The following is a 12,307-nucleotide window of genomic DNA, read 5'->3' as shown; positions in this document are numbered from 1 at the left end:
CCTCTTCTCCCTTTTGTTGAAAATGGCCTTGACACACTTGTACACAAGTGCTATAAAGTTATAAGGGGTGGGTAAGGGGTAACATAAGAAAATTCTTTGTTAATAGAAATTTATTTCAAAGAAGAAAACAAAACCATAAAAGTAGATGTTAGTAATTGTAGAAAAAGGGGGGGGGGGATAAAAGGAGAAGGAACTAAAGGGAAATAATTATGTGAGGCAAATTTATCTAAAGTAATTCTTTCTATTTAAAGGCTCAAGGCCTGAAATATTTGGGGGAGGGGACTAGTTGATTACAGTGACCCTCAGTGTTTCACTGGTACTTAATTTATCAACCCGAAGAAGATGAAAGGCAGAGTCAACCTCGGTGGAATTGGGGCTCGGAATGTAGTGGAAAGTTTGATTGCTAAATAGATGGATGGGAAAGTAGATAGATAGGTAGATAGATAGATAGATAGATGGACAGACAAATATGCAGATGGACAAATACAGAGATGAATAGATAGATAGATACATAACTAGAGAGAGAGAGAGAGAGAGAGAGAGAGAGAAGAACAATCAACAGGAATGGTACAAATAGAAAGATGGAAGATGAAAATAGCCTAAATTAAATTATAGAAGAGGGAGGGGTGGAATAAAAAAATAAGAATAAAGTAAATAAGCAAAAATAAAGCATTTGGGCTCTTTTGAAATATGATTTTTTCTAAAATAATGCACAGTTTACTTCCCAACCACATGGTTCCGGGTTCGGTCCCACTGTGTGGCACCTTGGGCAAGTGTCTTCCACTATAGTCTCGGGCTGACCAAAGCCTTGTGAGTGGATTTGGTGGATGGAAACTGAAAGAAGCCCGTTGTATATATATATATATATATATATATATACATATAAATGTATATGTTTGTGTGTCTGTGTTTGTCCCCCACACTATTGCTTGACAATTGATGTTGGTGTGTTTACGTCCCTGTAACTTAACGGTTTGGCAAAAAGAGACCGATAGAATAAGTACTAGGCTTACAAAGAATAAGTCCTGGGGTCGATTTGTTCGACTAAATGCGGTGCTGCAGCATGGCTGCAATGAAATGACTGAAACAAGTAAAAGAATAAAAGAATATATATACACACATACACACCGCTTATATATATATATATATATATATATATATATATATATATATATATATATATATAAATATATATATATATATAAATATATATATATATATAGTATCATCATCATCATCATCGTTTAACGTCCGCCTTCCATGCTAGCATGGGTTGGACAATTTGACCGAGGACTGGCGAACCAGAAGGCTGCACCTGGCTCCAATTTGATCTGGTAGAGTTTCTACTGCTGGATGCCCTTCCTAACGCCAACCACTCAGAGAGTATAGTGGGGTGCTTTTACGTGCCACCGGCACGAGGGTCAGTCTGGCAGTTCTGGCAACGGCAATGCTCAAAATTGTGTTTTCTAAGTGCAACCGGCACAGGAGCCAGTCCAGCAGCACTGGCAACGACCTCGCTCGAATATATATATTTATATATGTGTATATATATCGTATAGTATACATATATATATGATATAGTATAGAATGGAGACATCTTAGAGCTTAATGTAAAACACATGCATAGAAGTTGTATAGTATATGGTATATGCTAATATCACTTAGTTTGTGTTGTGACTTTGAAGCATTGTCACATCTCCTAAACTTATATATATATATATATATATATATATATATACACATATATATATATATACACACACATGTGTGTATACAAAAATACATGCATATATATATATATATATATATATATATAAATGTATAAATATGTATCTATATGTTTATATATTTGTGTATATATATATATATATATATATATATATATATATATATAGCTATATGCATTGATCTACATACACGCACACATATGCATATATAAATGCGTATGTATAAAGCCAGCTCCTAAGCCAGCTTTTTTCTTTTTTCTTTTCCTTCTTTCCAATATATACACTCTCTATCTTCGCTGGCTTTTTCCTCTGCCGCCATCTCCAATATTGGACGACCACAAATGAAGTGTTTGGTCCAACGTCTTTTGATGTCGACTGCACACTTGCTAATATCCATTAGTCTCCTCTCAGACTCTCTTACTCTACTCTGGCAGTTACCTTTTTTTTCTTTCTTTCTTTTTTTTTTTGCAATATATTTATTTATTTATTTTTATTTTATTTGTTTACTTATCTCTTAGTTAGGCACTGATCCAATGGAACTATAATCAAACATCCTCTTCCTGTTTCTGATTTGGTTTTGAGTCCAAAGCTCTCTTCCTCCTCCTCCTCTTCTTCTTCTTCTTCCCCTCCTCCTCATTCTCCTCCTCTTCTTCTTCTTCTTCTTTCCCTCCCCTCTTCCTCCTCCCCCTTTCCTCTTGCTCTCCTCCTACTCCACATCCTCCCCTCCACCCCTCTTCTTCTCTCTCTTCTCGTTGTTGTTGTTGTTGTTCTTCTTCTTCTATTCCGCCACCTATGTTTTTTTCCTAATGCATTGTGTGTGTGTGTGTGTCTTTTTACTTTTGCTCTTTGCAAAATCTAAAGAAATCTTATACAGCACTGATCATGGAGAACACCCCTCCCCCCACATTCAACCAAACACACACACAAACACACACATGCAGGCACAGAAACACATGGATGGGTGCATACACATGCATATGCATAGATGCACATATACCCTCATACATGTACATAAAACAGGGCATACTCACACACACACACACATGTATACACATGCATGCACACAAATACATATACGCAGACATAGACATACACACACACACATACACATACGTACCTATGCCCACACATACACATACGCACATACAAACATACATGACCCGTGCACGCACACACACACACACACACACACACACACACAAATACCTATACCCATACACACACCATCTCCCACATACAAACGCATATATATATATATATATATATATATATATATGCATGCATATACACTTACGCACACACACATACACATACAGACAGACAGAAACACAAACACACAGACACACAGACAGACAGACACACACACACACACAAGCTTTTATGCATTCTCTTATTCTTTTACATGCTTTCATCCATATTCCTAAGTTTTGCCATTTGTTTTAGAAATTTCCCCCCCTCACTTACTCCCTAGTTTTGTTGTTGTTGTTGTGGTCATTGTTGTTGTGGTTGTTGTTCCACCCACACCCACCACCACCACCACCATCCTCTACCCGAAACACACCATTTCAATTACTGCACATTTACCTTTGCGCTATAAGCGACGTGCACACGTGCGTTATTCTTGCTGCAGCCAATGGGCTGTGGCTTGCCTTTATCTCGTATTGAAAGGCGAAAGCACTGGCTGTGTGGTTAGGATGCTTGTTTTGCAAACAGCTAGGTTTTGGGTTCAAATCCTACGGCACAGAACATTAAGCAAGTGTTTTCTATTACACCCTATGGTGAGTGGTGACTTATAGTTTGTGAGTGGAATTTAGTAAAAGAACACAATACATTGTATCTTCTGTGTATACATACATACATACGTACGTACGGTATTTATAGAGTGTTAAACACTTTCGGTATGCAAATTAGGGACTCCTTTATAGAGCACCTGCTATATTTGGTGGAGTACCGCGAAATGATGCGTTTTGCTCAAAAAAACACAACGCAGTGTTCGGTTAGGGAATCATGAGTAGAACACTCTAACCACCAAACCACGCACCTTCACACACACACACACACACACACACATCTGTATGCGTATATATATAGCATGTATGTAGTGTACATATATATATATATATATATATATATATATATATATATATATATATATATATATATATAGTGGAAATTTATAGAAAGGCAAGACGAAGACAGGTGTATGAACAACAAGCAAGTGTATTAGTTTGACACTCAGAGAAAATGAAAAAGTCTTTTACGTTTCGAGCCTACGCTCTTCAGCAGAAAGGAATAAGCGAAAATAAACACAGAGAGAATGAAAAAAAAAACTTGTAGATTTAGCGATCAGGCATGGCGATTGGTATGTGTGTGTGTGTGTGTGTGTGTGTGTGTGTGTGTACAATATAAATGAGGAACAGTGGAGGTACAGGTGCCAACGCATTACGGCCGTTTATAACGACTATTTTTTTAAATTGATTAATGAAAGCATTACATTATTTCGTCAGATGAATTCTCGAACTTCCAAATAAAGGACATTCAAAACGATTTAACATAGTTTAAAATCCATGGAGCAAAAGCATTTACAGTGATTCTGCCACTATTCCTGTACCTAATTCAACTGAATCTTACTTATGTATTTACATATATAAACATAATTCTTGCGCTCACTCTGTATATATGTATGCTTGTATGTGGGTTTCAAATTTCGGTGCAAGGACAACAATGTCAGGGCGGGGGGGGGGGGGTTGTAAACAGATAAAGATCGACCCCCAGTGCTCAGCTGATACTTATTTTATCGACCCTCGAGAGGAAGAAAGGCAAAAACCGAGTCCGGTGGTATTTGAACTCAGAACGTCAAGTCGGAAGATATGCTGCTAAGCAATTCTTTCCCCGACGCAGTAACGCATCTACCAGCTCGCCACACACACACACACACACACACACACACACGTGTGTGTGTGTGTATGTGTATGTGTATGTGTGCGTATATATATATATATATATATATATGGGCGTAGTCAGGATTTCGTGTTGTGGGGGTTCTCAGTTGTTAAAATAAATCCACCCATAGCCGTCTAATCTGCGTTTCTGAGTTAGATGTGTATATGATATGCGCACTGTCGGGTTGATGGGGGTTTCCCTTGTGTATATGAAACTATGTATGGATGTGTGTGCGTGTGTGTGTGTATATATGTATGTTTGTGTGTATGTATATATCTATATATGCATAGACGTATATATACATTAAGTGTATGTATATACATGTGCGTGTGTACGAATGAATACACACACACACACACACACATACTGTATTCTTTTGTTTTTTTTTCAATTGTTCGACCAAACTTATCGAGTGTGCTATTATTATCCTTATTATTATTCAGGTCACTGCCTGGAATTGAACTCGGGGTTAGTAGCCCACGCTCTTAACCAGTGGTTGTCCGCATATTTATTTTATCCCAAGTTATAGAGTGTGTGTTTGACAAATTAGTTCAGTGACTCCCAAACATTTTTTATATTTACCATTGTACCTCTTTGATTTCTACTTTAGTCGGGTGCCTTTCGAGATTTAAACAATCCTATTATATTTTTTCATCACTAAATATTGATTGGTTGGTACTCCGTCGAGGGTTCCAGTTGATCCGATCAACGGAACAGCCTGCTCGTGAAATTAACGTGCAAGTGGCTGAGCACTCCACAGACACGTGTACCCTTAACGTAGTTCTCGGGGAAGATTCGGCGTGGCAAGGCTGGCCCCTTTGAAATACAGGTACAACAGAAACAGGAAGATTGAGTGAGAGAAAGTTGTGGTGAAAGAGTACAGCAGGGTCCGCCACAATCCACTGCCGGAGCCTTGTGGAGCTTTAGGTGTTTTCGCTCAATAAACACTCACAATGCCCGGTCTGGGAATCGAAACAGCGATCCTACGACCGCGAGTCCGCTGCCCTAACAACTGGGCCATTGCACCTCCACACTAAATGTTATTAGGAATTGTATAAACATTGTTTATATATTTCGTGTTTTGTAGAAGTAGAAGCACTTCATTGCACATAAGTTTTAGCAACAAACTATTACGTGGCGCCCCATATACATAGATGTATGGATAGATATGTAGGTAGGTAGATAGATAGATAGATAGATAGACAAATAGCTTGATAAATAGATAGATCGATAGATCGATAGATAGATAGATAAATGGATAGATAGACAAATAGCTTGATAAATAGATACATAGATGGATACGCACAAGAGCAAAAGATCCTAGGTTCTTCGGTGGGGTGGGCTAATGTTGTTTCATATCCTCTCCTTGAAAAATGCATTTTTTTTAAGACAATTTTTTTCCGGATTCCTTCGTTTAAGAAATCAGAGATTACAAATATGCAAAAAAAACAAAAATTTTTCTTTTTTATATTTCACCCCCACCCCACTAATTTAAATTTTGATTTTGTTTACCTGAAAGAGATTGTAGGAAACCGAATATGCAAGAGACCACGTTTTCAAAATTTTTAATTCAATAAGCATATAGATATGTGTATAAAGAGATAGATAGAGGAGTGCCTGTGTGGTAAGTAGCTTGCTTACCAAGCACGTGGTTCCAGGTTCATTCCCACTGCGTGGCACCTTGGGCAAATGTTTTCTACTATAGCCTCGGGCCGACCAAAGGCTTGTGAGTGGATTTGGTAGACGGAAACTGAAAGAAGCCCGTCGTATATATAAATATATGTGTGTGTTTGTGTGTCTGTGTTTGTCCCCCCAACATTGCTTGACAACCGATGCTGGTGTGTTTACGCGCCCGTAACTTAGCGGTTCGGCAAAAGAGCCCGATAGAATAAGTACTAGGCTTACAAAGAATAAGTCCTGAGGTTGATTTGCTCGACTAAAGGCGGTGCTCCAGCATGGCCGCAGTCAAATGACTGAAACAAGTAAAAGAGTAAAGAGAGTATATTCGTAATCTCCGACATCTTGAACGTAGGAATCCGAAAAAAAGTTTTTCAGAAAAAAAATGCATTTTTCAAGGAGAGTGGGGAAACTGCATTAGGTCCCTTTGGTGTATACATCCCCCCTCCCGGGACGCCGGTCTTCCGCAAGCTTAATTTTGCCGGCTGAACAACGTGTGTGATGAAATGTTTTGCAGAAGAACACAACGCATTGCCCAGGCGAGGAATCGAAACTAGCATCTTATGGTCATGAGTGCAACACCCTAACTACTAAGCTACGCGCTTTAACAGAACAGATAGATAGATAGACAGATTAACAGGTAGATATACAGACAGATGGATGGATAGATAGATAGATAGATAGATAGATAGATAGATAGATAGATAGATAGATAGATAAATAGATAGATAGATAGATAAATACATTTCTTTTATTAGCCACACAGGGCTCAACGAAGATGGGACAAATACAATGTAGAGCTTTTCTTTTTGGGAGGGGGAAGGAAGGAAAAAAAAAAAAAAAAAAAAAAAAATTGGTGGTGTCGATCAAAAGGGATCGTAGGAAGGGAAAAAGGGGGAAGTTCGATCAAAAGGGATCGAAAAAAAAAGAAAAGGAAAGGCCGATCAATAGGGATCGTGTATCACACAGTAATGTTCTCGTGTAAAAAGAGGGGAGGACAGTTTAGGTTTAGCCGTGGAAGGAAAAGCCCACGGAAAAGACCACGGTAACCTTGGTCAATATTCTCATTGAAGAAACTATAACAGTAAGTGACTCTCTTTTGCCTTTTTGTTTTATTTATTTTTTTTTTCTTGTTCATAGGGTTATGCTCAAGATGGCTCCGTCGTTCACACGTGCCATCCTTGCTACATTCACCCATCTTTTTTTGAAGCATTCACTAGACAAGACTTCCCTTTCTACTCTCAACTTCCTCTTCAGGTGATACTTGAAGAAGTTGATGAGAGATTGCCCAGAGAGGAAAGTCTTTGTCTCTAGACCTTTCAGACGCGTCCACCATACACATTCTTTCGCCATAGCCACAAGTACGATGAAAATAGCTCTTCCTTCCCGTTTAAAGGAAGGAGGCGCGACAATATTCACGATAGACTCGGCTGATAGACCGACTCGTCCCACACGCGATAGCAGTTGTTCGACGTAAGCCCACAGCTCGGAAATGGTGGGACACTGTACGAGTGCGTGCAGAACGGTTTCGTCGCTCTGCCGGCATCTCGGACAGGTCGGCCCCGTGTTTCTCGAGCCATGCCTGTAGAGCTTATCCCGAACGGGTAGTGCTTCTCGATAGCACTGCCAGGCCAGGGATCTCTGGAAGTTGTCCATAGGTCCCGGCCCGAAGGTCGTCTTAAACAGGCGGGTCAGGTATTCCTCGTCGACGCCCAGGTTCGCCCCGAGATCGTCGTCGTACCTTCCCTCCACTAATCCACTATAGAATGCGTTAGTTGTGATGCAGTCGCTCAAGGTTGACCCGGGTTGTTGGAGTTGCCGAAGAGCAGCGCGACACTCGCGGTGCCATTCGCCCTTCCTCGGCCCCTTCTTGATCCATGACTGCAGTTCGGTCATGGAGACGAGCTGCGGGAAAGCGCGCCGCACAAACGGTGACCACACCTGTTCACCGCTGTCTACGTAGAGCCGGAGATGTCGCAGTCTCAGCGCGTGTCTGCGCATCATCAACCACGGCATGCCCAGTCCTCCTTTTAACGGGTGTTGGCAGCAAACGGATCGCCTAACCATCGGAACGCTTCCTTTCCACAAGAAGCGGAAGAGGATGCGCTCCAGTTTGGTGATGGTAGGGTCGGGACAAGGAACGACGGTCAGGCGGTAGTAGATGACGGACGCGATGTACGTGTTCGCCACCTCCGCCCGACCTTTCAGGGAAAGCTTCCTCTCGGCCCATTGCCAGGCTAGAGTGGCCACCCTTCTCGTTATCTCGTCCCAGTTCTTCTCCGTTTGGAGGTCTGGACCAAACCAGACCCCGAGCATCTCAACCGGACCGTCAGTCCAACGTCCCACGACGGAGGCGCTACTTGACGGCATGGGGTTGCTTCTCCAGGTGCCGAGCCGCAAGCCCACTGACTTATCCCGGTTGATTTTTGCTCCCGTTACCGCTTCGTAGTCTCTCAGTGTCTCGCCGACAAGCTCGATGTGCTTTTGGCTAGACACTATGACGGTGACGTCGTCCGCGTATGCCGACACGCTCGTCCCGCATCCCAACTCTCGCGGGATGCCCCTCAGCGTCGCCAGCTTCCGCAGTAGTGGCTCGAGAGTCAACACGTACAGAAGCGACGAGAGGGGGCATCCCTGACGGACCGAACGTGCAATGTCGAAGGGTCTTGATAGATGCCCATTGACGCGAACTACCGAACGGATGCCTCTGTACAAGGCAGCCATCCAGCCGCGGAAAATGGGACCGAAGCCGGCTGCTATGAGGACAGCCTCCAAGTATTGATGGTCTACCCTATCGAAAGCTTTCGATTGATCTAAATTGATCAGGGCCCCACCCATGCCAGGTTCCTTAACTACCCTCTCTATGATGTAGCGCATCAGATGGAGGTTGTCATGGATGCTCCTGCCCGGCACCGCGCACGTTTGTGCCTTGCCGATCAGTTTCTCGATGACAAGCGCCAACCGCTTGGCTAACACCTTGGCCAAAATTTTCAAGTCTGCATTGAGCAGAGTGATGGGCCTAAAGTTATCTATGACGTCCCCCTTGTTTGGATCTTTCTTCAGCAGCGTTACGGCTCCTCGACTCACAAAACCAGGAATGCTCCCGTTTTGCTGCCAGTTGCAGTACACCGCCACCAAGACGTCTCCAAACAAGTCTGGCTTACAGTTGTAAAGCTCGTAGGGCAGACCATCCAAACCCGGAGATTTGTCCCTCGAGCATCCCGCCATCGCGTCCCTCACTTCCGCCGCCGTGATGGCACCTTCGCAGCACTCCGCCTCTCTTGCCGAGAGTCGTGGCAGGCTGTGCAGGTAGGCACTGAAGTCCACCCTGCGTTCTCGCTCGCCATTCGTCCCAAACAGTCGAGCAAAGTGCCGCTGAAAGGCCTCACACATTTTGCTTGGCTCGAGCAGTTCGCGCCCCTGTTCGTCCACCAGAGACCGAATGGTGGCTTTGTTGCCCTGTTGCGCCTCCGCCACCCGGGCCTCTCGTGCGGCTCCAACACCTTCGTTTCTTAGAGCACGCATCCTAGCCCTGACAACGCACCCTTCGTGTTTGGCGTTGAAGTGTTGGTCAAGGGCCAACCTCGCCGCCAAAACGTCGGATGCGATGCCACTTCTAATTGCCTCTTCTAGCTTCTTAACTAGTTCACCCTCTACTCTGTTTCTGTCTATGGCTAGTGCTTTGCTATACCTAACCGCTTCCGCTTTTATTGCTCTCTTGAGGGCAAACCACCATTTGTTATTGATGATGGCTCCTGTCAAAGCCCTCTTTACTAACGTGCTAATCCGGTCTCTGAAAACTGGTCTCGACGGGAAAGACGCGTTTAGTTTCCAGTAACCGGAGCCCTGCCTATGTGTCTTATCTAAGTCTAGCGTACACGTCACAAGTTTGTGATCCGTGTAGCTGACTATGTGAAATTGTGGACACCCTATGCTATCTCTATCTACTCTCCTACACAGTATTCTATCTAGATACGATCTCGACGACCCGATGCGGTTTGTCCATGTCCACATTGGCGCATTCGGGTAATCGAGTCGGTACCTGTCAGACAGTTGAAAGCGTCTGAGCAGGTCTTTGAGGCATTTGCATCCCCGTCTATTCCTATCTCTGCCCACATAGTCTAGATGCGTGTCCAAGGTAGCATTCCAATCCCCCACTAAAAGTAAAGGACGAGACGTTCCTAGGAATACTTCTAGACGTCGAAAGAAATCCGGCCTACCTGTTAAAGGTGGTGCGTATACTGATATGAGTCGAAAAGCACACCCATCGCTGCCATCGACATCCAGAACAACCAATCTACCCTCCGGGTCTATGAATACTGTCTTTACTTCGAGATCCAGACTCTTGCGAAAGAGTACCGCCGTGCCACTACCGCCCATTCTCGGCAGACAGGGAGAAAAATAAATGTTAAACTGTCTGCCAAACATGGACGATAGGGCCCGCGGATCATGGAGTCTGGTCTCGCTTATGGCTATGATTTCTAGTTTATGTGACTTTATGTCATTTAGGAGGTACCCTTGTTTCCAAGGGGACCCCAAGCCACGCGCATTTACACAACCAATCTTGAGCATCATTTTGATTTGAGTGTTAAAGTTTTATAAAGAGAGTCACTTACCGTTTGAGAGTTTTTGTGTCTCCTCCTTCGGGTTTTCTTCGAGGAGATCACTATATAGTTTTTTCGCCAGGTATTTTTGGCATTTGCCAACTGCCTTTGGAAAAATAGATTTTAGTGTGTGATGCAGGGTTGGTGTTATGTGTAGTATTTTGATGTGTTCTGGCGGTGTTGTGTATGGGTGGTTGCTGGTTTTTATGTCTTCGTTTGTTATGTTTGTTTTTGTGTTGATGTATTCCATCAACTCTGAGTTTTTTGTGTTGATGGCAGTGAGCATTGTGTGTGTACTTGCTTTTGGGGTTTTGTTGCTTGTGTTGTAGTTGTGTGTGCTTGTGTTGGTGTCTGGAGTGTTTTCGGGAGTTGTGTATCTCCCTGCTTTGTTTGTGTTTGCTTTTCTTTTCTTGCTCCTCTTCCTCCTTCCTTTCTGGGCTATTTGCCATTCCTCATTACTTTCATCTTCCGACGAAGGTTCTGAGGAATCGGAAGGGGGTAGGGGCAAATTGTGAGCGTCTGTGTGTACTTGTGTGAGTGGTTGTGTTGCTGTTTTTGTTGGTGCTGATGGCTTGTTATTTGTGTGAGGTGTGTGTGATGTGGGGGAGGGGGAAACAGTCTTGGAATTTTCTTTCTTTTCCCCTGCTTCCTCACTTGTTGTTTTTGCAGATGCTGTTGTCTTCTCAGTTGCCAGTGTTGCTTGTGTTTCTCTTGTTTTGATTGTTGATGGTGGTGTTGGTAGTAGGGTTTTTTTTCCGGGTTTTGGTGGTTGCCCTTGTTGCTTTTTTTGGTTGGCGGCGGTTGGGCAACTGTCCTTGAGGTGTGCCTCGCTGCCGCATACATAACAACGTGGCCGCCTTCCTTCCACCACTACATATAACTTGTGGTCCTTTGCCAGTTGGATGTGTGTGGGGATCTTTTGGCACTCCTCTTCAGTGATGTGGAGGAGGACTTCGACTTTTTTTCCCCCTTCCCAGTTTTTCTCCTCTGCAGTAGCAATTTCTAATATATTTGCCTCCTCCATTTCGAGGCATATAGAACCTACTATCCACTGTGTTTCCACTTGTGAAGGGACATTCTTTACTGTCACCTTCGTCACTCTCTGTCCAAGATAACTCGGTATCATCACCAAGTCATCTGTGTGGAGAGAGAGTGTTGAAAATTCCTTCGCTAACTGTTCGCTCTTAAAGCGTACTAGGACCGTGGCAAATTTTCGTCCCCAAGTAACATGACTTTGAAAGGGCCATATCGGTTTGAGACAAATCTCAATTTTTTGGGTGGAGAAATTCTCCGGTCGCTTCGTTTTCTTGTTGATAAGTCTGTATGATATGTGCTTCTTGTTTGTATTTTCAATAA

This window comes from Octopus bimaculoides, chromosome 18, assembly GCF_046866305.1.
Source record: "Octopus bimaculoides isolate indiv1 chromosome 18, ASM4686630v1, whole genome shotgun sequence".
Lineage (NCBI taxonomy): Eukaryota > Metazoa > Mollusca > Cephalopoda > Octopoda > Octopodidae > Octopus > Octopus bimaculoides.
This window is presented reverse-complemented; position numbering follows the sequence as displayed.